At 35.5% G+C, this 22,612-nt stretch overlaps 1 protein-coding gene and 1 pseudogene across 1 annotated transcript in view; one reads left to right on the forward strand and one right to left on the reverse strand.

Moving 5' to 3' along the window:
• Positions 1-22,612, forward strand: part of COL25A1 (collagen type XXV alpha 1 chain) — a 415,084-nt gene that overhangs the window by 15,183 nt on the left and 377,289 nt on the right. The window lies entirely within an intron of this gene.
• On the reverse strand, positions 7,743-8,600 carry LOC105089920 (small ribosomal subunit protein eS1-like; annotated as a pseudogene).

Here is a 22,612-nt window from a genome sequence, read left to right on the forward strand (position 1 = left end):
TGGTAAGTCTATTCCTAGTCTTTTGAGGAATCTCCACACTGTTTTCCATAGTGGCTGCACCAAACTGCATTCCCACCAGCAGTGTAGGAGGGTTCCCCTTTCTCCACAGCCTCTCCAGCATTTGTCATTTGTGGATTTTTGAATGACGGCCATTCTGACTGGTGTGAGGTGATACCTCATTGTAGTTTTGATTTGCATTTCTCTGATAATTAGTGATATTGATCCATGGCATTTATTTTTAAGGAGACCAGCAGGCTTTCTTAAATGTCCGTTCAGATTCTATGGTCATGTTTTCTAATGAAGACAGAATCTCTGGGTCTTGGCTAGACTGTCTTGGGTTTTAAAGAACAGAGCTCCACTTAGGTAGCTTTAAATAACAGTGGTGCATGGAGTCTCAGCTTTGTCACTGTTGACACCTTGGGCTGGATAATTCTTTGTTGTGGGGGCACTTCTATGCATTGTAATATGTTTAGCAACATACCTGGCCTCCTTTCACTGGATACCTGTTGCATTCAGTTTCCACAGCAAAAAGATGGCTTAGCACTGTCAAATGTCCCCCAGGGGTCAAGATCACTGCGAGATGCGAACCTCTTTTCAGGATACCCAGTGAGTGAGGAAGGCAGGAATATCAACTCTGCAGCTGGCCCTCTGGAAGAACAGGAGGTGGAAGGTGATCGGAACAGTCAGGACGAATCGTCATCCCCTTAGCAGGAGGCGTCCAGTGCAGTGCCCTCTGAGCTGAAGAACTTTATCTCTGCTTCTACAACTTTTGTCAAGGCCACTCTCCTCTCCTCTCTCTCCTTGTGGCTGCTTCTCTTTTTGACCTTGTGGTCAAGGTCAGCCCAAGGTTGACCTCTTTTCTTTGTGTTTGGTTACAGCTTTGTCGTTATCGTTATTAAAATAATACAGGCATATGACAAAAAAGCCAACATTTGTATTAAAAGTGGTATACCAGGAGGAGGAGGGATAGCTCAGTGGTAAAGCGTGTGCTTGGCATGCATGAGGTCCTGGGTACTGCCAATAAATAGAAGCAGCTGTACAGTTACCCATCATGAAATTCACCTCACCAACTCATGAAGACTACAAAGCCATCTTGGATTGTCATCTTTCAGTCTTGTAAAATCAAAACAGTCTTTTTAAAAACCTACTAAAATTTCTTGATAATAAATGTGTCAATTATATGCAAAACAAACAAACAAACAAACCTAATTACCTCTCCTCTCCCAAACCTAAAAATACAATAAATTTTAAAAAACCTTAAGAAAAAGTGGTACACGATATCTCTTCCCAGAGGAGTCTACTGCGAGTAGTTTCTTGTGTATCTTTCCAATACAAATGGATTTACATCATTCTTTTTAAAGACTGTATTCTATTATATAAATGTACCATAATATATTCAATAAGTAGGCAAATCACTTTTAAAAGTCCAAATATTGCTTCCTATTTCTGATTTTCCTGTTTCTCGAGGAAGATTGCTTTGATTTTATACTTCTATTCCACACAGTCTGTATATATGGGAGCTTAATACATACATGTTGATGAAATATTATTACTGATGTGATATGCCGATGATAAATATGAACAACTGCTCTCAAAAAGCAAATGCCCTGATAGCCCTGATTTGTAGCATTTGCAGATTTTCAAGGTGTGAATATCCTACAAGTGTCAATTGCAGCTTAACAAAGTGACATTAGGAAGTGATAAATTTGAGTGTTTACCAGCTTTGTTTTTAATATAATTTATTTCATTGTACTGTTATATAATTGAAATTTAAACAATGACTGTGTTTAACACTGGGCTCACAAAATTCTGAAAAATGACAATCGGATCCCTCAAGTTAGCTTCCAGTACCTGCTGGCACTGATATCCCCGATTCCATATAGAGTGTGTTGCGTTGTTCGTGGTAATGTCTCCAAGTAGTAATCCTGTCTCTGATAGGATTTTAGAATCTCAATGTTGGGAAGGTCTTTAAAGGTTATCCAGACTTACATTGCTCATGGTACTTGAATTCCCTCAGTGACATTCTGGCTCTGTGGTCATTAACTTATGATGATCTCTTGAATAGACCACTCAATCTTTGAACTGGTCTGTTAAAAAAGCTTCTTTTTGTTAGGTTGAAATTCATCTTCTTCTGGGCATCTACCATTTGATTCTGTACACCATCCCTGCCCTGTGTCATAAAATAAATCAAATACCTCTGTCACATGACAACTCTTCAAATACTAGAAATCACCTATTATATTTCTTACTAAGGTTTTTATTTTTGGAATAAATGCCCTTGGCTCATTCAGGCATTACAATTTGTCTACTTCTTTCTTAACATGTTGCACATTGATTTGAATAAAGCCCCAGATGGGGCGTGGGGGGCATATATGAGAGGGACAGTGAAGAGAACTTCTCTAGTTCTTCTCTACTTCTAACTAATGCAGCCTAAAATTACAGTAATTTTCTTGCTGGCTCCATAAGTCTATTGACTGACACTGATGAAAACCCCTAAGTATTTTTCATATATGCAGCTGTAAAGTCTTGTTTCCTCACTCTGGATTGTACAGTTTTGTTTTTTGGGGGGGGAGAGGGGAGGCAAATGAAGACTTTATACTTATTTTCACTAAATTTTCATCTATTTTAATAGACCCCAACTCCAGCCTTGTCACGATTTGTTGGGATCATGATTTTTTCCATACATTTCCAACTCCTCTTGGCTTCATATTATTTGGAAATTTGATGAAGTGACCAACATTGTTTTCTTCTGATTTTGTGATGAAATGCCTGAACTTACAAGAGCTCAGGACAGAATCAAGTGGCTTTCCAGAAGTCTTTCCCTTTTGGTTCCCATTAATTTATTTACGAGCACCTTTGGAATTGTCTTTCTACCAGTGATCTATCCACTCAGTTGTCTTTTATTTATTGCAATGCGTCCAGTTGTGTTCCTTAGAACACCATTTCTTTTTCATGTTAACAAATGTTCTGAGGAAGAAAGTTTCAAGACAAGTTAGAGGTGCGCTGGGTTAAACCAATACAAGCAGATTTATTTACTGTAGGATTTGTGCATTGTGAATCTTCAAAATGGTGAATATAATGTATCATGTTTTAAACAATTATGGTCATGGTACTGTTTTTTCTGTTTAGGTAAAATAATATGTCTAAGAGAAAATTGTTCTTTGAGTTGATAAATGTTTTCCACCAGGGCAAAATATGGAGAAGTAGTTTGGAAGTTTTCAGAACTTTAGCTGAAATGGTCCAAGGTTAATTAGGAAAGTGGCTCCCAACTTGTAGAAGTAGAGTTCCTGACTTTGTAGGAAGGAGGAGATGGAGGAGAAGAAGGAGGGCAAAATATAGTGTAACTGGGGATAGATACTCCAGGGAGGGCTCAAGTCTAAAGACAGAAAGCAAATACAAATGTGTGTGTGACGTTTACTAGACTGGAGACTCCTGTCATCAGGAGGGAGTGTAAGACCTACCTAAAAGTGTTCAAATTACTTTTTAAAGCACTTTGCCAAACAAAAACCAATATTTGGGTGCTACTTAGTCTGATCTGAAGGCTGAACTTCTTGGTAGCATGCGTCTAATTCAGCTATACACAGAGATGCTCCTTTTATTTTTTGGAGAAAAATTGAATACCTTTTATTTCATATAATATTTTTCCTCATTAATACAATTATCCTCAGTTAAAGTTGTTTAGTTTTCTTTGTGACATATTTCAGGGTATTCAGACTATTCTTATATATGAAAGTTTTTTTTTTAACACCTTTATTGTGGTATGGTTCCTGTATAGTAAACTGCACATATTTCAGATGCACACTTTGATGAATTTTGTTGGATGTATACAGCAGTGACACTGCTACCATTATCAAGATAACTAACATTTCCATCACTCCCAAGAGGTGCAGTTTTCGAATTTTCAATTTATCCCTTCTCACCCCCTTTAACCGCTGGTAACCATAAATTTGTTCTCTATGTCTGTGCAAACTGTTCTTATGTTGATTAAAAACATTATAATATTTATATTTTCTTAAACATACGATCTTCATCCTTTGTTTCTTCAATGATCCACCATGAATAGAATAACAATAATAGAACTTAAATAATATAACTAGATATGAGATACAATAAGTATTTAAGTTATATCAAAGCCTTTTATGTAGAGTATGAATCAGGCAGCTTAATAATATATAGCTTAAATGAATGTTGTCAAGACATCAAACTGTATCAGCAAACTTAAATTCTTTTTCTTGTAAAGGTAGAAAAAATAGTTTCTTTTTTTGTTTTTTTTGGGGGGGTAATTAGATTTATTTTTTTAGCTTTGTTTTTTAATAGTGGTACTAGGGATTGAACCTAGGACTTTGTGCATGCTAAGCATGCACTTTACCACTGACCTATACCCTCCCCTGCAAAATAGTTTCTTATAAAGGTAGTACACACTCATTATAAAACCATGTTAAATTTTTGCATGATATTCATATGGATTTTTCATAATTTAACTATTTCTCTCTTTAATGCCTTTTTATGCCTACTTTTAATGCTTTTATAAGTAACTTCACAGTGAATAATCTATGTGTATGTCTTTGTGTGTATTGCTTAGTTACCTATAAATGGAATTGATGAATCAAATATTACAAACATTTCTACATCCCATAATGCATACAAATTGCACATAAGAAAGTGAATGAAAGTACTGACCTCTCACCTTCACTGGCAAGGTAGGGAACTCTTGAAAGGGGCGTGATACAACCATAGTATAAGGAATTAACAATTGATATTTTAAAATATTTTAAACTGTTCTTGAATCTATAGTTAAGTGAAATCTTCTCACGGTTCCTTCCAAAGTCTGTTCATTTTCTCACTCTTTAACTCTGGTTCAGTTTTTGTGCTGTAGAGGGAAAAAAAAGTATTGTAGTCTTCTAAGTACAAAAGAGTATTCTGATTATAATAATGATTTCTGAAGCACTTGGCTGTTCTTGAAGTTTTGCCCTGAAGACTTTACAGAAACTTTGGTTTTTGCTACTCTTATTCACTGGAGAGATAGATTTAAAATGCAGCCAGAAATCTATCAACATTCTACTGTATTTTTGGAGTAGCTGAAGAATTGCTTAGTATGAATTTTAGTCTTCATATGAAAACACGATTTCAAGGAGCCATGAACTAGTTTCAAAAAACATTCTTGAAGCAAAAACATAATTTAACTGTGTGACTTCTCAGTTTCCCCATTAGGTTGGTTTTCTGCTGTCTGTAAGATGGCATATTGACATGTTCTGTAAACTCAGCGAGGAGAATTCATGATTATATTAACGATAATGCATTTGACTAGCTTCGAAAGAACAGTCTCTGTTCTAGGGGTTTTCAAGGAGGGGAAATGTTTTCAAAAAATTAAGTTTAGTAGGGGGACTAGCAAATGGGCTTATATTGCTGCAAAATACAGCTATAATCTTAAAAAGAAAACACCCTCTGTAGCTCTCTTTACTATAGTGTTGCTCCTTATTAACTAGCAGGACATAATCTTTTAAACCAGTATTTTGGGGAAAAAACAGATTAATAATCATTACATAACCATTAAGAACTTGGAAGTGGCTTTTCCTGTTCTTGAATGCTATTGCGCTTTCTGTGTGTAAAAATATGCTTTGTGTAGATTATTAGTTGTTAACCACCATTAAGTTGTCCCTTTAGGTCACAACCAACTCACATCCACGTGCCTTCCAGAACAGACCATCTGGCCACTTAAACATTCTAAAGGCAGCTTGAGATATGGAGTGTTAGTCCTTCTGTTACCCAATAGGAAAGAAAAGACCCCAGTCCTTATTTTACCTGAAAGATAAGATTACAGAAGGGAGACGAAGTACGCTGTGTAGCAAAAGACTTTAAAGGATTTCTAAGTACACCTCCGAGGACGGGAGGCGGGCTGATCCAAGGGGGAATCGCGGTGGTCTTTGTCTTCCCTTTCTCTTATATCCTTGCTTAGAGGTGGTCTTTTAATTGACTGATGGCCCTTGCCCCTGGAATGCTTAGTCATGTTTGTCCCCTTTGTGCATGTCCTTACTCATGGAGTATACAGAAAAACCCATGGAGGGGGTTTAACAATGTTAATTATACTACAGTGAGCACTGGGTCCTGTCCGGTCAAGTCCTTCTCCCTACCGAGGAGTCGTGGCTGTCGGGTTTTAACCGGTTTTCTTTGTTTGTTTGTTTGTTTTTTAGCTGACACTCATTTAGAAGAAGTAAAGTCCCCTTATGCTGGAGGCGGGCATGACGCCATCTTCCAGACCATCTTCCCTCTCCTCCACCTTATCTGCCTGTGTCCCCGTTTATCTAATTATCTAACACTTCCTTGAAAAGTTAGAATTTCTACTGCTTGAGTAAAAAGGCACCTAAAATGCCAAAATAACTGCTCTTCCCATCCCTCCCACTTCTAAAAATACCTTATTTATTTGCAATCTAGGTTTTCTTTACTGTTTTTGGAAAAGAGAGGAATTTTAAAAACATAGCAAGCTGATGTCGGGGATTTGTTCAAGATAGCAATTTTCAGGTCATAACATAAACTCAATTCATAACAACCTTATACTCTATAGTTGCTTGATTTCATACTTAATAACAAAAGAAAAATTAAGCAATGTCTTGGAAAGCTTTAGGTTTTTCAGCTTTACTGAGGTATGACTGAGGAAAAAAATACACATTTAGCTTGCACGGTGATTTTTTTTTAAGATGTACAATGTGACGTTTTAATATATGAATGCATTGTGAAATGATTACCACAATCAAGTTAATTAACAGTTTTAGTTTAAAATATAGTTTTATTTTTTGAAAACTGGTGAATGGTGACTAGTATGTTATAATTCATAGTTAATTATGTTTATTTAGAAAAGCACTTCTGTACACCATTTTGGATGAAGGTGGAGCTCCTACAGATAAATATCATAAAATGTTTTCTGGTACTGTTTCAATGAATTAATTTCTTTTCATGTTTAATATTCCAAGTCTGATTTTTTCCTATATGTGCTTTCTTTACCTGTCTACACATTTACATCTCTACATACACGTGCATGTTTTGTTGAACCATTTGAATGTGAGTTGTAGACATCATGACACTTCACCACTAAATATTTCAGCATAAATGTTCTAAGAATAAAAAGCTAACCACAACACTGTTATCATACCTAAGAAAATTAATACTTTTCTAATGTCATTAAATATCCATATATTATATTTAAATTTCCCCAATTTTTTGGGAGGGGTCAAAATATCTTGAGTTTTTTCATGTCAATCTGTTATATTATAAAAATATCATTTATTCTAAACTATATTAGTCTATATTTTGAGAGTAGTTGTGATTATTATTGTTATTAACAAATAGTTTATATAGTGAAAGTACTATAATTATTTTAAATATTTCCTTACTGTTGTATGTTAGGATCAATTCTATTTTTTTCTTCATGATGACCATTGTTTCACATTGAGAATGTCTTTTATAGCTAAGTTTTTCTCCCCCAAACTAAAATCAATTTAAGATTTATGCATTGCATTTGGTTGCTATGCCTCTTTAGTTCCTTTTAGGGTAGAATATTTTCTTCCCTGACTTAAAAAAAAAAAAAAACTTTTTGAAGAGACCAGGCCAGTTGTCCTATAGAATATCCCACATTCCAAATTTATGTTTCTTTTTCATAGTGTTATTTCACTTGTTTCACTCTATTTCTTGTGTTTCCTGTAAACTTTTTTCCCCAGAAATAAGACTTTTTATTTGTCACCATTAAGTCTGAATTTTAAGCAGATTCTTGCACTTGTGGCTTGTATCCATCAGCTCACTCAACTTTAGCACCTGCCTCATTCCCAGGAGCATTTCCAGAACTACTACCTTCACGATGAAGCTCCATGAGTTTTTCCAATTCAAACTTATCATTCTTCAGCACTTTAACTTCTCTAAAGAAGGCATTACGAGTTGAGAAATAAATTGGGAAGGCTTTTCTTTGCCTTTTCCAGTGCTCTCCAGAGTCAATTTCTTGGCGACTTATTAAGTCATTTGTCTGCACCTCTTGGGTCATGATTTCCATCATCTTCTTCCAGATTTGGCAGACTTTACTGGTGCTTAACATAAGAGATCTTCTGACTCTGATTTTGAGACTTTTAGTAAAGACAACACAGATTATATGAAGTAAATAATTATCAGTAGCCTTGACATCAACATAAACTTCAATCATGGTCTGCCATTTTTCTGACCATAGAGTACAATTTTTCATAAGTAAGATCCATACCACAGAAGTTAGTCATGCAATTTTTCTCCCCTGAACATCCTCAGTAATTATCTTGAATTTTCTAAATGCAACTTTATAATTCTGCATATCAGCAAGGCTCATTTCAAAAACATGACCCTTGAGGCCATCAGGTCAATTTTGGTTCCTTGAGTTCTTGTGACTAGTGTTTTTCCAATAGTTCTCATAGCTAGTGCTTTCACATCCTAGCAATCTTTCTTAGAAAGCAGACCAACCATTTTCTTTTTGGCTCCCTCTTTGCTACCTCCCATAAGGCTCCTGTTCTTGCCAACTGTCACAGTGCTGCTTGGAGATCCAAAAGGGAGTGTTTACTATAAAATTGATATGATTCAGGTTAAGCATTTATGGCAAGAATATTTTATAGGTGATACTGTCATCCTTTGTTGCTTTAACAGCTGAATAGAATTCCACTGAATAGATGTGTAATTAAAAAAATACTGTTAATGGATGAACATTTGGGTTGTTTCTCATCTTAAAACCTCTTTTAAACATATAGTAAAGCACTTTGGTGAAGAGAAGGGAATAGTGAAAATTTTGCTCCATATTTTCATCTTCCTTGTTCAGTCCTGTTGAAGTGCTTAATATTTTTATGTTTTCTTTGGTCCTAAAGGAGACCGAGGGAGTTAGCATTCACTTGTATGGAAGGCACCAGTTTAAGACCAAGGCAAATACTTGAATCTCAGTGTGATTATTCAAGCTATTAAAAGGATTATCACCAAATAGTGAAGTGTTCTTGCATTGGCTCTGCTCTGACGGCTTCTGAGAATATGTTTGCTCTGAAACTAGGGGTGCAGATCAGTTTGTGGATGAATGCTAGGAACCCTAGCTTCCTCAAATGATGATGTAGACCCTTTGTGAGCTGCTACAACCTGCCCATCCTTCAGTATCCTTAGAATCATTAGATTGAGATTTCTTTATTAGAGCTGACTACTCATGTTTGTACCCTTAATTGTAGAATTTTCAGAACTCGTCTGGTCTGTAGAAAACTTGTTTTATGAAGTATCTTTTATATTAGGTTGTTTGTTCTTATATACTTTTTTACTTTTCAAGAAATCATAGTGTGCTTCTAATTATGAGAGAGGTGTATTTTTAAAAAAATCATAAAGTTACATTCCTTATGGCTAAACACTAAATCAACTGCATTTCTTGGTCCTTGACTACAAAAGTCTTACAGATATAATTAAAGCAGAATTTGAACTCAAATATTAATCCAGTTGTAACAAATTGGAGGATTAGTTTACTTTCTTAAGAAAAACCATTTGTCAAGAGAGTTCTTCAAGGGAGGTGAACCTTTTGTCCAGGTCACCAATTCTTCGTGGACAGAATTGAAACTGAAAGGTGTTCCATGGGGAAAATATTTTTATTTTAACTACATCATTAACAGAAAGCAATTTTTCACAGTTAGCCAGACCTAAGTACTCAGTGTAGCATATTGTAAATTTTATAAGAAATGCATTTCTCATGTATTTGGTAGTATATTTAATTCTTCGGAATACTGCAGGAACCAGTAAATGGCCATTCAGCTGTACAAATATACCTTTCATAAGAAAAACATAAAAAAAAAAACCCAAGGAATTACAGGACTAAATTCAATAAAAATTAATAGTTTAAGCCAACCAGCCTTTTTCTTTGATGAAACTGCCAAATGTTTCTTATTTCAATATACCATTTCAACATATATGAAATATGAATGCTAGATAGATGGTATAATCATTGTACATTTATAAGCCCCATAGTTGCATGCTGTCTGACTAGCAGATTGTACAGGGTTTGAAATTACATAGATCAAGTTCTATTACTGTGCTGCAGAGAGGTGGCCTGAACTGATGTGCTGATTCAATTCAAGTTCATTAAAATAATGGCACATTATTACATTTGAGAAAATATTTACATGCAAGTCATGGTGTGACATCATAATAATAAGGTGTATTAATTTGGCCAGAAAACTCAAATATTGGGTTGTACAAGCAGAATCAGATACATGGAAATGCTATATAATCTAAGTTCTGTGAAAGATGGTTCCAAGGTATTTACTATTGAGTGGAATTTCTCTGTGATCTATCTATGTGTTAATATTTTCAATAAAGACTCATTTGTTGTTTAAGTTTAGGAAAGCAGATTTTCTTGGGACATTGCTCTGATGTTTACATGCAGGAAAAATCCAAGTTAGTTGCTAGATACTTTGAGAGGAGAAATTTTTAAAAAATTCTGTTTCAAAACTGAAGAAATCACTAAGATTTCCCCTCCTCCCTCTCTTGCCCTACTCCTGCCTCTCGTCTTTCAATCAGGCTAATTACTTGAAGCAACTTGGGCTTTAAGGAAAGTTCTAAATTAGTACGAACGTGTGGATGATGATGGACTTTACACAGGGGTTTTCTGTCGGTTTGGTTAAATATATTGTCACTGAGAGAACAGGGGTCCTAATCCCACTGAAGTTTTCAATCATCCCTTTCAGAAGCATGGGTGGAAGGATACCAAGGAGAAGGCGAAGGGGGACCTAAAATGCTGCATTAGTGACAGCACTATGCCTGGAGCAAGTAGGTGGTAGTTCTACTGTGTGATGCACAGTTTGAACCACACACACAGCATTTTGTTTAGCTCTAAAGGAAATACTGACAAATTAGAGCAGTTCTAGAGAAAAGCAATGAGGATGAAAAACATCTAAAATTTATCTGTAATAACAGCTGAAGAAAATGGGAACATTTAGCTTGAAAAAGACAAGGGCTAAAGATGGTGGTAGAGATGTTGAGGAAAGCGGAGCAGTTGTCATCGGATGTGTGGTGGACCATGTCTGCTTAGACCTGCAGGGCAGAACTTGAATCTGGGCAGAAGGTAACAGGGAATGAATCTTGGTGTCCCTCCTCCTCCAACAAGATTATTTAAAAATGGCTTCCTTTTGATGTGGTGGGCTGTCCTTCATTGGGAGAGTTCAAGAATTACAGTACGAATAGTTATTAAATGCATACTATGTGTCAAACTCTGTCTTAGGTGTACAAAATAATATGACATAATCTTTATCCATGAGAGCTCACAGTCTAGTAAAAGGAGACACATGTGTAATAAGCACAATGAAATGTTATCTGTTCTATGAGAGCAGTACAGATGGAGAAGCGTGAGCCAGGGAAGACTGTAGAAGAGATTGTCTTTGAGCTTAACACTGAACATTGTGTGGGTGTTTGCCCAGTGGAGGGAAGTTGAGAGGAAGGAAAAACACTCACATGACTTCCCAGCAAAGATTTTCTAGGAAGGCTTTTACTGCTCTGGCATCAGGGTGGTGAGTAGATCACCCCCAGGGCCTGTTACAGTTCTGCAGCTCTATCAAGTGATTGCCTTCTAAAAAAAACTTTACAGAGAGAAACCTAACATTGTGCTATATTCTTAATTTTGCCTGGAGTTGAAGAGAAATTGTCATTTCTATTAATATTTCTTATATAAAGAGTGAAGGAAACAATTACTAAGACTCTGGGAAAATGCCTTTTGGCATTAAAGAGCACTTGTTTCCAAGTGAAGACAGATGCCCTCTCCAATCCTCTTTTCTTCTCCCTCAGACACGTCTGCATATTCTACAGTTGACTACATTCACTGTTCTCTATTCTGTGTGGCAAGATGTTACAAAGAGGGTCACTCATATCTCTGTCTTGCTTTGTGCCCAGACACACTAATCTTTTTGTTAAGCCATGGTTGGTCACCTCAGACTAAACCCTATGAAACCTCTGGGGAAAAGTGGCTTGTGATGAACTTTTGTGACAGGCAGCCATCCGTTCAAAGCCCGTGTAGTGTTAGGGTTGAAGGAAACCATAATGGTCCATGAGAAGAGGCTCACAGGGGTCCTTTTTCAGGGCAAAAGGACAGATGATTTTCTCCACTTGAGATTGTACACAATGCACAATAGCGCCAGTCGTTGCTTCCCAACCACGCCACATGCCCGCCTTCTTCACGATGGGAACATACACTTTTTATAGACCCAGCAGGGGGACATTTACTCGTTGCTACTGTCTTTTCAGCTGTTTTGTTGGGATGCTAAGCCTGCCCTTTTGTAGAGTGACAAAAAGGTATTTAGTAAAACATTGGCTCCATGAAGAGGGCCATTGTAGATACATGTCCCTTCTGTGTAAAACCTAATTTTGTATTTTAAACACAATCAAAAGAAAGTTCAATAATCAATAACTCTGGGTCTCAATTATTTGTGGTAAAATATAATCAATGGTTTTTACTGTGCTAACACATGCTGAAAAGTTTCATAAAGTTAATCATCTGTGTATTATATAAGATACACAGTATAATGGTTCCAGACAATTTGTAAGTATTATAACCATATGTACTGTACCAACCTACTTAAATATCTATTGTACCAGTTTTACTTGCTGAATTTAGTAGTTATTTTTCAGTTATATATAGAATATGATTTTTCTATTTATATTTTCAAGTCTTAAGTACTTAATTTAACTATAAAAAAAGATAGTGTTATATATTTCTCTGAATTCTTAAACTATTTTAACAGAAATAAATTGGTGAGATAATTTTTAGCATCTTTAGGTGATTCCTCTCTCCCTTAGGATTTGGCATATTTCCCACATATTCAACAATATTAATATATAATGTTAGATGAAAGAATCTTTATGTGTTCACTAAATGGAAGATAATAATCTGCTTTCCATAGTTGTCGACTAATCTATGGAAATGATTTCTCCCTCTGTAAATCAGTCTAAAGCTAAATAGAATAGCTGTTTAATTTATTAGAATCCTGTTAAATTATTTAAATTTCATCTCTCAGCAGATTTTTAATTAAATTTTGATTTACAAGATTTTTTTTTAACAAAAAAATAAATAGAACATTTGATTGACAGGAAAATAAAAGATGCTTTGAAAAATTTGGAACCCTGTAATGTATATACAAAGAAACATAATACATGATTGATTTTTTAAGGTGTGTGGTACTGACTGTATATGCTATTCAGAGGAAAGAGGAGTCAGGTTTGTGTGTCAGGCAGTCCTACTTTTTGCCATGTGAAGAAGAAATGTCCTTTAACAATTCTTTATTTTTACAGTCATTTGATCTCTATAACACCCTGGACAGCAGATATGACAGGCATTACTGTCACAATTTGCATAGAAGAAAACTGAGACCCAGAGGTAATGCCACCTGCCCAAGGTGGAGGTGTTAGCCTTTTCTTTTTCTAATTACTAGGATGGGTCTCCTGCTGACGCAAAGAGTAATTATTTCCTTTAAGTAGGATTGCTGACGCACTGAGAAGGATGGCCTTTACTACTTTTGATAATATTGGAAACCTTTGGCTCAAACATAATTGCTTTCAACCAACTAATTATGTCTATTCAGAAGTAATAATCATATGAAAACACATTATTTTGAAACCTTGGCCTTTTATTATCTTCTGGCAAGCAAGAAATGGAAAGGTTACATTAATTTTCTGTATATTAATAATCATTCAGTGGCCCAATTTGCTGATGTAGTTCAGTGCCAATTTAGTTCTTCCACATGACTATATAAGATTCTGTGTGGCACTTGGCTAATTTGAGGTAAATTTAAAATTTCAGTGATTAGCATTTAGTTTAATAAAAACCTGGAGATTTATTTCTTACATAGTCAGTTCACTTTTAGTTAAAAAAAATCTTGTTACCTTTTGTTGGAAGACTTCTATTTAGTAATTTGGACAACTGCAATAATCTTTGTTCTTGTGTAAATTGAGACTCTGGTAAGCATGGGTTCTTTTAGTGGGCTGATGGGTTGGGGAGCCGGTTCCAAAGGAAGTAATCCAGTGGAATGTTCTCCATTCTCCTCTGCCTGGTATATGCCTGCTCACCCTTCAAGACCTGCTCAAATGTCTGTTTAGATGATATGCCTCCTCCCAGATCTTCCAGACAAGGTAGAAGCTCTATTGAGGACTCGCTATAGCACTCTCATAGTAATACCTCGTCCCATCTCAAGTATTTGTTGTTGGGCCTGTCTGGCCTGCACGGTGCCTCCCTCATAGCACATGCTCAATGTATGTTTGATGGAAAACCCCCTGCTTTCAAAGAGCTTTAGGAAGAGTTGGGAAACAAATACAAATATCAATGAACTCATATTACAAAAATGATTATATGGCTAATCCTAGATAATGCTCTCATAATTAACTTTTTTATTCTATATCCTTTGAATAATGGAGTTGGATTAAATGACTTCCAAGGTATATTCTTGCTTTAAAATTTGGCCATGTAAGGGCAGTAATAATTTGATGTATTTTAGTAATGGCACATAGAAAGTGGTGGTTCATTTGCGCACTGTTGCACACATTAATGAAAAACTTCAGCCCCCTCTATTTTATTGTGATGCAGCTGGAAAGAGACTTCTGGATTCTTAACTCAACTTTTAAAAAATTTACAAAAATGCACTGCATGCTAAGTTAAGTGAGAATTTCCAGAAAAAAAGTGTTTAAAATGAAAACATTGATAGAATTTTGAGAGGATTTCGGATTTTTTTTCCCCTGCCAATTCTTTGAAAAAGTTTAGCATGAATACTGTAAAAGTTGTATATATTCTCTGCAGGTTCTCAGCTCCATCTTAAAATTTGAAGTAAAAAGTAACTCATCAGTATGAAAAATAACTATGGTGACCAGGGTTGAAGTTTTTTATATAATGAACTCCCTGGAAAGGTGCTGGTCAAATTTCTCTTCTGCATAGTTCATGGCATGCAACTGGTACTCAATAATATTTAATATAATGAATTACAGAGGCTTTGAAAATTTAGGCCTCACAAGACCAAATCCAAGATGGTAGACAGGATTTTCACATTACTGTGAAGACAAGGTAGAAGTTGACATAGTTGGTCTCCTGGGAATGTTTCATCACACAAGTGAAAGAGCTATATTCACCTAATTTATTTTAGCGAGGGAAAGACTATTCTTTTTAATAGCCGCTTATTTAAAGCCACAGAGAAAAGAAGGCCAGAGGAAATAATACCATTTTCAGCTAGATAAAATAGCATGTAGTACACTATAAAATCTGACATTTTCTCTCCCAGTTTCCTTTAACAGCTAACATTATTTTATTTGCATTCACTAAATTTACATTTCGCCCTTGCTTTTCTGTTATTAGGAATGTTGCATGTAAGTGTTTTTGAGTAAAAATAATAATAAAAAAGAAAACTAGCACTGTATTCTAAATTAATGCAAAAAAGGATGTTGGTTATTTTCCACTGAGGCAGCAGTGGTGTAGCCAGTGGGCAGAACTCAGGCTTTGGAACCAGATAGAGCTGGCCCTAATGCTGATTTATCTACTCATCAACTGCTTGACCTGGGGCAAATGACTGGTATCTATCCAGCCTCAGTTTTCTCATCCTTAAAAGAGATATATTAATCTCCATTAAGAATTAGAAACAACACATGGTAGGCTTCTAGCGTAATGCTGGCACATAGGAAGGTGTTCAATAAATGGAATATAATTGTGCTGGCTAAGTCTTAGATGCCTTTGGTCTTTAAATGCTAGTGCTTATTGAAAGAATGCTATGCCGTAGATTTTTCAGTGCATCAAACATGGCCTGACACATGGAAGAGTCTTGATAGATATTTACAGAGTAAATGAACCGGTGTAATTTTCTGCAAAAAGGGCCTGGTCACATAAATTGTTGGAGTTGTGTAGTATAAATGTGGAATAGGGATAATTGAGAAAAAGCTCGAGAGTGAAGAAGTAGCTCAAAACGCCTGAGCTGTCATGAAGCAGGGCTGGACTGCCTCCTACAGGGGAAGGGTCCAGGAGAGGGTCCTGCCCCTCAAGGCTTTACAGATTTATATGGAGGGACAAAGGAGTAGCAAGGGTGAGTCACTGTGAGGGAGGGAACCAGGAGGAGGTGGTCTCCACAGCAAGGGATCTTCGGATCTCAGAGGCCGCAGAGCTTGTCCTTCTGTTGAGCCAACTCACACCTGTGAGGCCAGCTTTTATCCCCCCTGCGTGGTGGAAGTAGTCCTATTTAGCAAATAACCTTTATGGGTTCATTCATATTAGTTTATCATGATTGGCTTGTAATCTTTTTGTTTCATGAACAACAGTATTACATTTGTGCATGTCTTTGGCTCTACTTATTTCACTTTAGAATATGTTGTTGGTTTTGAATAAGTTACACAGGTTAACTGTACAAGAATATAAAGATAAAAGAGGTCTTTTTCTCTAGAAAACTGCTCATCTAGTCAGAAGAAAGCATACTAACCTATTTCTTGTGAGGCTTATGCATGCAAGTATATATGTTCCATATGCTTTATTAATTTGGACAGTGGTCACCACTTTTCGACCTCATAACAGCAGTAATTTGCAACATAAAATACAAGCATCATGATTAAATGTGCATAAATATGTTCCCTAATTGTAACATTTCCTTGAAATGAAAACAAAACAAAGGGGGAAAAAAGCTCAAATAACTGCAGACAGATGTCCTTTGGTCACCCAAATCTCTTAATGCTATTACCTCTTGTACTATTACCTCTTGTACTATTACCTGGGGCAAAAATAATTGGGTTTTGTAAAAACAGTGTTCTCTTTGTAATATATTTCAGATATTCACACCTTTCTTTAAAAAAATTTTTAAAGGTGAATTTTAATCAATGGGATGATTTACTTGCAGTCCAGATTTTATGGTGAATTAAGTTCCACATTTTAAAGTTTTAGATTTTCCCCCAAATAATCTTTCCCACAACGCACAATTTTTCCATATTAACAAAATGATCTGGCTGAATGGATGTCATAGGTAAGATAAGACAATGTGGGCTAATCCAAACCTCAGATGAAGTCAGGTTTGATTAAAGCTCTTCTAGGCTGTCTTATACTGTGTTATCCATAAGGGGCATATACAAAGCTGTACTGACTAAATTAAAAACAAAACAAAACAAAACAAAGAGTTAAAATATATTGGTTGATTATTATGCTGAAAACTGACAATGGAGTTTTGTTTAGCTTGATCAGGGACATTGAACAGTTTTTAAAAATTGGGTTATTTTCTAGTTTCTTTGATTTGTTTTTCTTTTTTAGATCCCTGGATCCTTGTAAATACAGTTGAATAGGGAAGAAGATTTAATGTTTTGAATGTGAAAATGTTTTTTGTTTACTATGATTTTGGAAAACTTTTATTCAAATAGTGGGTAAATACGGGATTTAACCTGATGTATTAGGCCTTCTTATTTTGCCATTTATAGAAATGAGAATCTGTGCTTGTATTTGCCACCAATAATGCTAAATAAGTGGGGGTTTCTGATAGTATATTTGGAAAGGTGACTAAATTGACAATTTTTAACAGACCTACAAAAAACCTTGTAGACTTTTCCCATCTGATTTTAAAGAGCTGTAGCTCAGCATTAGCTTCTCCACCATGTGACTTAGGATGATCTCAGATTCAAGTGATGCAGTTTAATCTAATTAAGACATAATGCAGAATAAGCTTGAAGTACAAGAGTAAAGGCTCTCAGAAGACTCCCAAAAGGCTGACACAATAAAAGTCATGGGTTTAGTTTATAACTATAATTGCTACTTGGTTTTCACATGAAGGAAACATGTAACTCAACTCTACAGGAAAAGATTTGTATCCACACTTTATGTCATTTTTCCTGTGGTTGAGAATAATCTTTCTCCTCTCTCCTACAGTGAATACCCATTTAATATATATATATATATATATATTCCACCTACCCCCCCAGAGAATGCCTTTTTAGATGGTAGTGTATTGGTGTAAATGTTACAGACTGAGGGAGTCATGCTGACTGCTCAGGAGGCAACCATTTATTTATGAAATAAAGTCCTAGATTATTAATACATTCTCTCCTGGTCTCCATATCTTGATAAATTTAGTGCCAACAACATTAGCAAGCTATAGAGTATATTTTGGGGTCAATGGGGCGTTTTTAGAATACTGGAATTCATGCTTAAGGCACAAGCTTAATATTGGCATTCTTTCTTTGAAACACTCCATTGTCATGTGTGGGTTTCTGAAGGTCATTTATCTTCACTTCTTTATTTCCAGAGAATAATTGTAGCTTGTCTACTTCCTCGGCTGCTCTTCCGTAGCCTTCCAAGCAAATGACACAAGTAATAGCTAATATGCATTATTTCAAGTACCAAGTGTTAAGTCTTTTTCGTTTAATGTCTCGTTAATCCTTACAATAACCTATTATCTCAGTTTTACAGATAGGATAAATAAGCCCCCAAAAGGTTAAATAACTTCCACAAATCATATGACTTATAAAGCGGAGGTTAGCGCTGTCTTATTCTGGAGTCCAAGCTTTTAGCTCTTAACCGTTATACCAACTACTCCAAAAACAGAGACTGTTAAAAAAATTTTAGCAGAGGAAATGTTTGGAGGTAGTAATAGTAGCAGGGAGGATGGGTAGGAAACAGAAACATATCTGGGAGACTAGGAGTGTGGAAAAGCATTATGTTAATATTAGAGGAACACAGAAAAAGGGCTGTATTCACTGATATGGCTTGGTTGTAGTTTCTGTCATTTTAAACAAGTATTCCAGTAAAATTTGATACATCATTTAATTCTTTTATTTTTTTAGGTTGATTTTCTGAGTACTTTCTTCTTAATGTTGCCTGTTTTTAACAACCTTTTAGTAGGCAGATGATTAGAAAAAGCAGATGAATTATTCTGAAAGTAAAATTTAAGAAGGTCTGGTGGTATGTAGCATAGAGCCACAACAATGGCTCTTCTTCTATGGAAGAACCCTGACATTCATTCGTATTCTTTGTTATACCTTTAATTCCTTTTATGGTTCAAGTAATTTGAAAATGCAAACACTTCCTGCTCCTCTTTAGTATATACTGTTATTACATCAAGAAATTACATGTAGGAATAGGTATCTATTGCCTTAATTATAGGTCATTTTAATAAAAAGATTACAAGAAAATTTAACGATTAGTTGAAAAGAAATACTGAAAAGAAAGCATTCTTGGTTTGTTAAAGAAAGCAGTGCTGTTTAAATTGTCCCTTGGCCTTCAGTTCAGTGTGTTTATTACAGATATGATCATTAGTCCAGAGTTTTAGCCCATGCAGAGTACCTTGCAGTGTCTCGGTTCTCTAACTTTAATAAATAGGTTAATAGATTTGAGCAGGAGAGTTGAACTGATATAGCTCATGGTTTGCCCTGAAAACTTGAGGATTTTCTAATTAAATCCCAGATGATCAGTGAGCACTGCTCAGCTTACTAAATCATGACTTTTTCAATCTTAGTGACATAGTTAAAATTGGAAATGTCAGAAATGTCTGAACAAGAGTGTGATTCATGGACTTGAACCTGAACTTGCTTTCAATTTTTTTTTTTATTAAAAAAAGACATTATGAATAGATTAACTAGAAATTATGGTATACACCTATTAACCTGTCTTTTAGCAAGACTGTTTCTAAGTTGGAAAACATTTAATTCCTTCAACAAAGGTGATGTTGTTCTCTATAAAATATAATACAATTCATTAATTACTTAACATCAGAGGCAGAAACCATATGTTGCTGGATTTCATTTGAAATCTCTTTCGAGGAGTTTGATAAGCCTGATTGCTAGTTGGGCATCTCAAACTCAAAGTAGCTCCAGTGAATTTATTATTCCCTAATACATAAGAAATAAATAAAACCTAATTTGTTCCTCCCTCTGTACCTCTCTTAGTGAATGGCACTCACTGTCCAAACAAGACACTTGAGAACTATTCTTGACTCTTTCTACACTCTCTATAATTTTTCATCTACTGAGTCCTGTTTTCTCCCTTAATTTCTCAGGTCTGTCTGTTCTTCTTTGCTCCTTCTGCTACTTCTCTCATCCTGCTTACCAATATCTTTCCTTGGGTGAGGGTAACAGCCTACTACCTTGTTTCCCTTACTCCGTTATTGCTCTCCTCCAGTCCGTTTTCCACACCGTAGCCAGAGTACTCCTTCTAAGGTGAAATCTGGTAAATCCCAAGCATGTGAGCATGTTCAACAGGAACTTTGATGGGGCCTCCTCCATCAGCTTTCTAGCCTCATCACTCCCCCTTCTGGTTGCCCTTGTGCCACACTGCACTATCTTCTGTTCTCTCCTATTGTGTGCTCTCTTTCAACCTTCTGGACCTGCCTTTGCTCATGATGTCATGGGAGACTCTTCACCCTCCTCAGCCTGCAGTTCCAGCTTAAACTTCACTTTCTTCCTGGAGCTTGTTTTCCTTCTTACGTGTTTCTGTCTGGATTCCATAGAACTCAGTACTTAAACTTTTTTTCTGCACTTAATAATCCTTTTTTGTTATTGCTTGTTAGATGGTTTGTCTGTTCCATTTGACTTTAAAATACATGTTGGAAGGGACTTTCTCTTGCCCATCATTGCATGCCAAGGGTTTCTCATGGTGTTTGGCCTATAGAGGACACTTAGCAAATATATATTTCATGAATGAATGATTGAGGTGTACTTTTTTTTCTTGATAGAGCACAATAGCTCTTATGTTACTCTGCAAAGTACATTCTCAGAGTAGCATGAAAGAAGAAAATTTAGAAAATGTTAGTTGTAGACACACAGGGCTTGGTGCAGGAAAATAAGGCAGGAATATAGTATAAAATTCCACAGGTAGAGAGGACTTTGTTTTAAACAATGTGTAGATTATCAACCTATCCATCAATCTCATAACAACTTCCACTGGAGGAGTCTGTAGTTTTCCACAGTAATGGATTACAGGGACCAACATACCTCAAATTAGACAGTTCTTTCTAGTATCTAACCTGAATTTCTTTTTGCTGCAATATAAACTCATTTCTGATCTTTCTTAGGTGAAATTAAGAGATCTATAACCTACTTATGTTATTACCAAGTTTTTCTGTTTTCCTCCAATATCCAAGGTTCCCTCCCTCTTTTTCATATCATATCTTATTTTCTAATCCTTAATTATTTTTATTGCTAGTATTTGAAACTTTCTGAGTATGCCATCCTTTATGTCATAAACCAGGATTAATCAAAACTTGATTAGTACTGAATACAATGAAAGGATTATTGCTCTTAAGGCTCATTATTGTGTTCTTTTGAAATATATCTCCAGCAAATCTCTGCATGATATATTGTAAAGGATTTCATAATTTGTGATTTAAAAAATATTGCCCTTAGTCTAAAAGGTTTTGATGGACAAATTGCCAGAAAATCATTCCTTCTGATAAAATGCTATTGTCACAAAGAGCTTAAAAATATATATCTATTTTGGAATTTTGTCCATATTGGGCTTAATTATGATCAAAGAAACTCTAAAGGAAGGAATACACACTTTGCAAGTTTAATGACTTTTTTTTTTAATTAATAACTTTTGCTAATAAACTGAAAGAAATGGGTCTTCCTGGCCTACAGTAGTTATTAGTACAAAAAACGACCTTTTTTTCAATAGGTAAACTTGGTTATGGCTAGGATGGGAGAGTTTTAGAGCTTGCATTATATCATGTATTTAAGAACAGAGTAGGTAAATGCATGGGAAAAGGGGGGAAATGCTCTGAAGATGTACAGTCAGAAATTCAGATCAGGCTAAACTTAAAGGCATGTTCTCTTACTGTTCATCCGCAGGTTGATCAAAAAGGCCTTGTTATAGGAGAACAAGAGGGAAATAACATGAGCCCAGGATACTTAAAATTACTGTGTATCAGAATATTAGATGATTATACTATTATTATGTTAATGATGATTTGCAATGACAGACACTTCAGAGATGCTCAAGGGGCATTGCTACCTATTAGAAGGGAACATAGTTAATTTCTTTATATTAAAAGCTGATTTCCATTCAAGAAATACTTATTTAGCATGCATAATGTGTCAACATTAAACTGTACACTGTGAGGAGTGCTATTTAAAAAACATTTGTTTTCTTGTGATGAGAACTTGTAAGAATCTATTCTCTTAGCAACTTTCAAATATACAGTATAGCGTTGTTAATTCTAATCACTATCTGGTTAACAGTTTTAAATTAGTTTGCTCAGTGGTTCAATTACAGATAATCCTCAGATCCTATTTTAACAAACACTGCTTTATTTTCCCCTTTCCCACCTCTCTAACAAAGCCTTCCTGACAGACTAGCCATACTAATTTCTTCTTCATATTGACCTCCGATACAGCCTTGAATCGTTTATCTTTTTGCATTGTTGCTTATTTCATGTAGTTGTATCTCAGTTCTGAACTAAATTGAACACTCATGTCTTAAATGATGGCATGGTAATGTGTAATAAACATAAAATGATATTGGCATTGAGGAATGCTGTTTTTGACTTTAAGGAGTTAAAGATACTTTGAAATACTATAATTTGAAATAAGGCTGCTTAAACATTTTTATGGTTTGTATTACCTCCTAGTTTTCATAGTAAATCTCCCTTGGTTGCTTTATTTT

This window comes from Camelus dromedarius, chromosome 1 (genome assembly GCF_036321535.1).
Source record: "Camelus dromedarius isolate mCamDro1 chromosome 1, mCamDro1.pat, whole genome shotgun sequence".
Lineage (NCBI taxonomy): Eukaryota > Metazoa > Chordata > Mammalia > Artiodactyla > Camelidae > Camelus > Camelus dromedarius.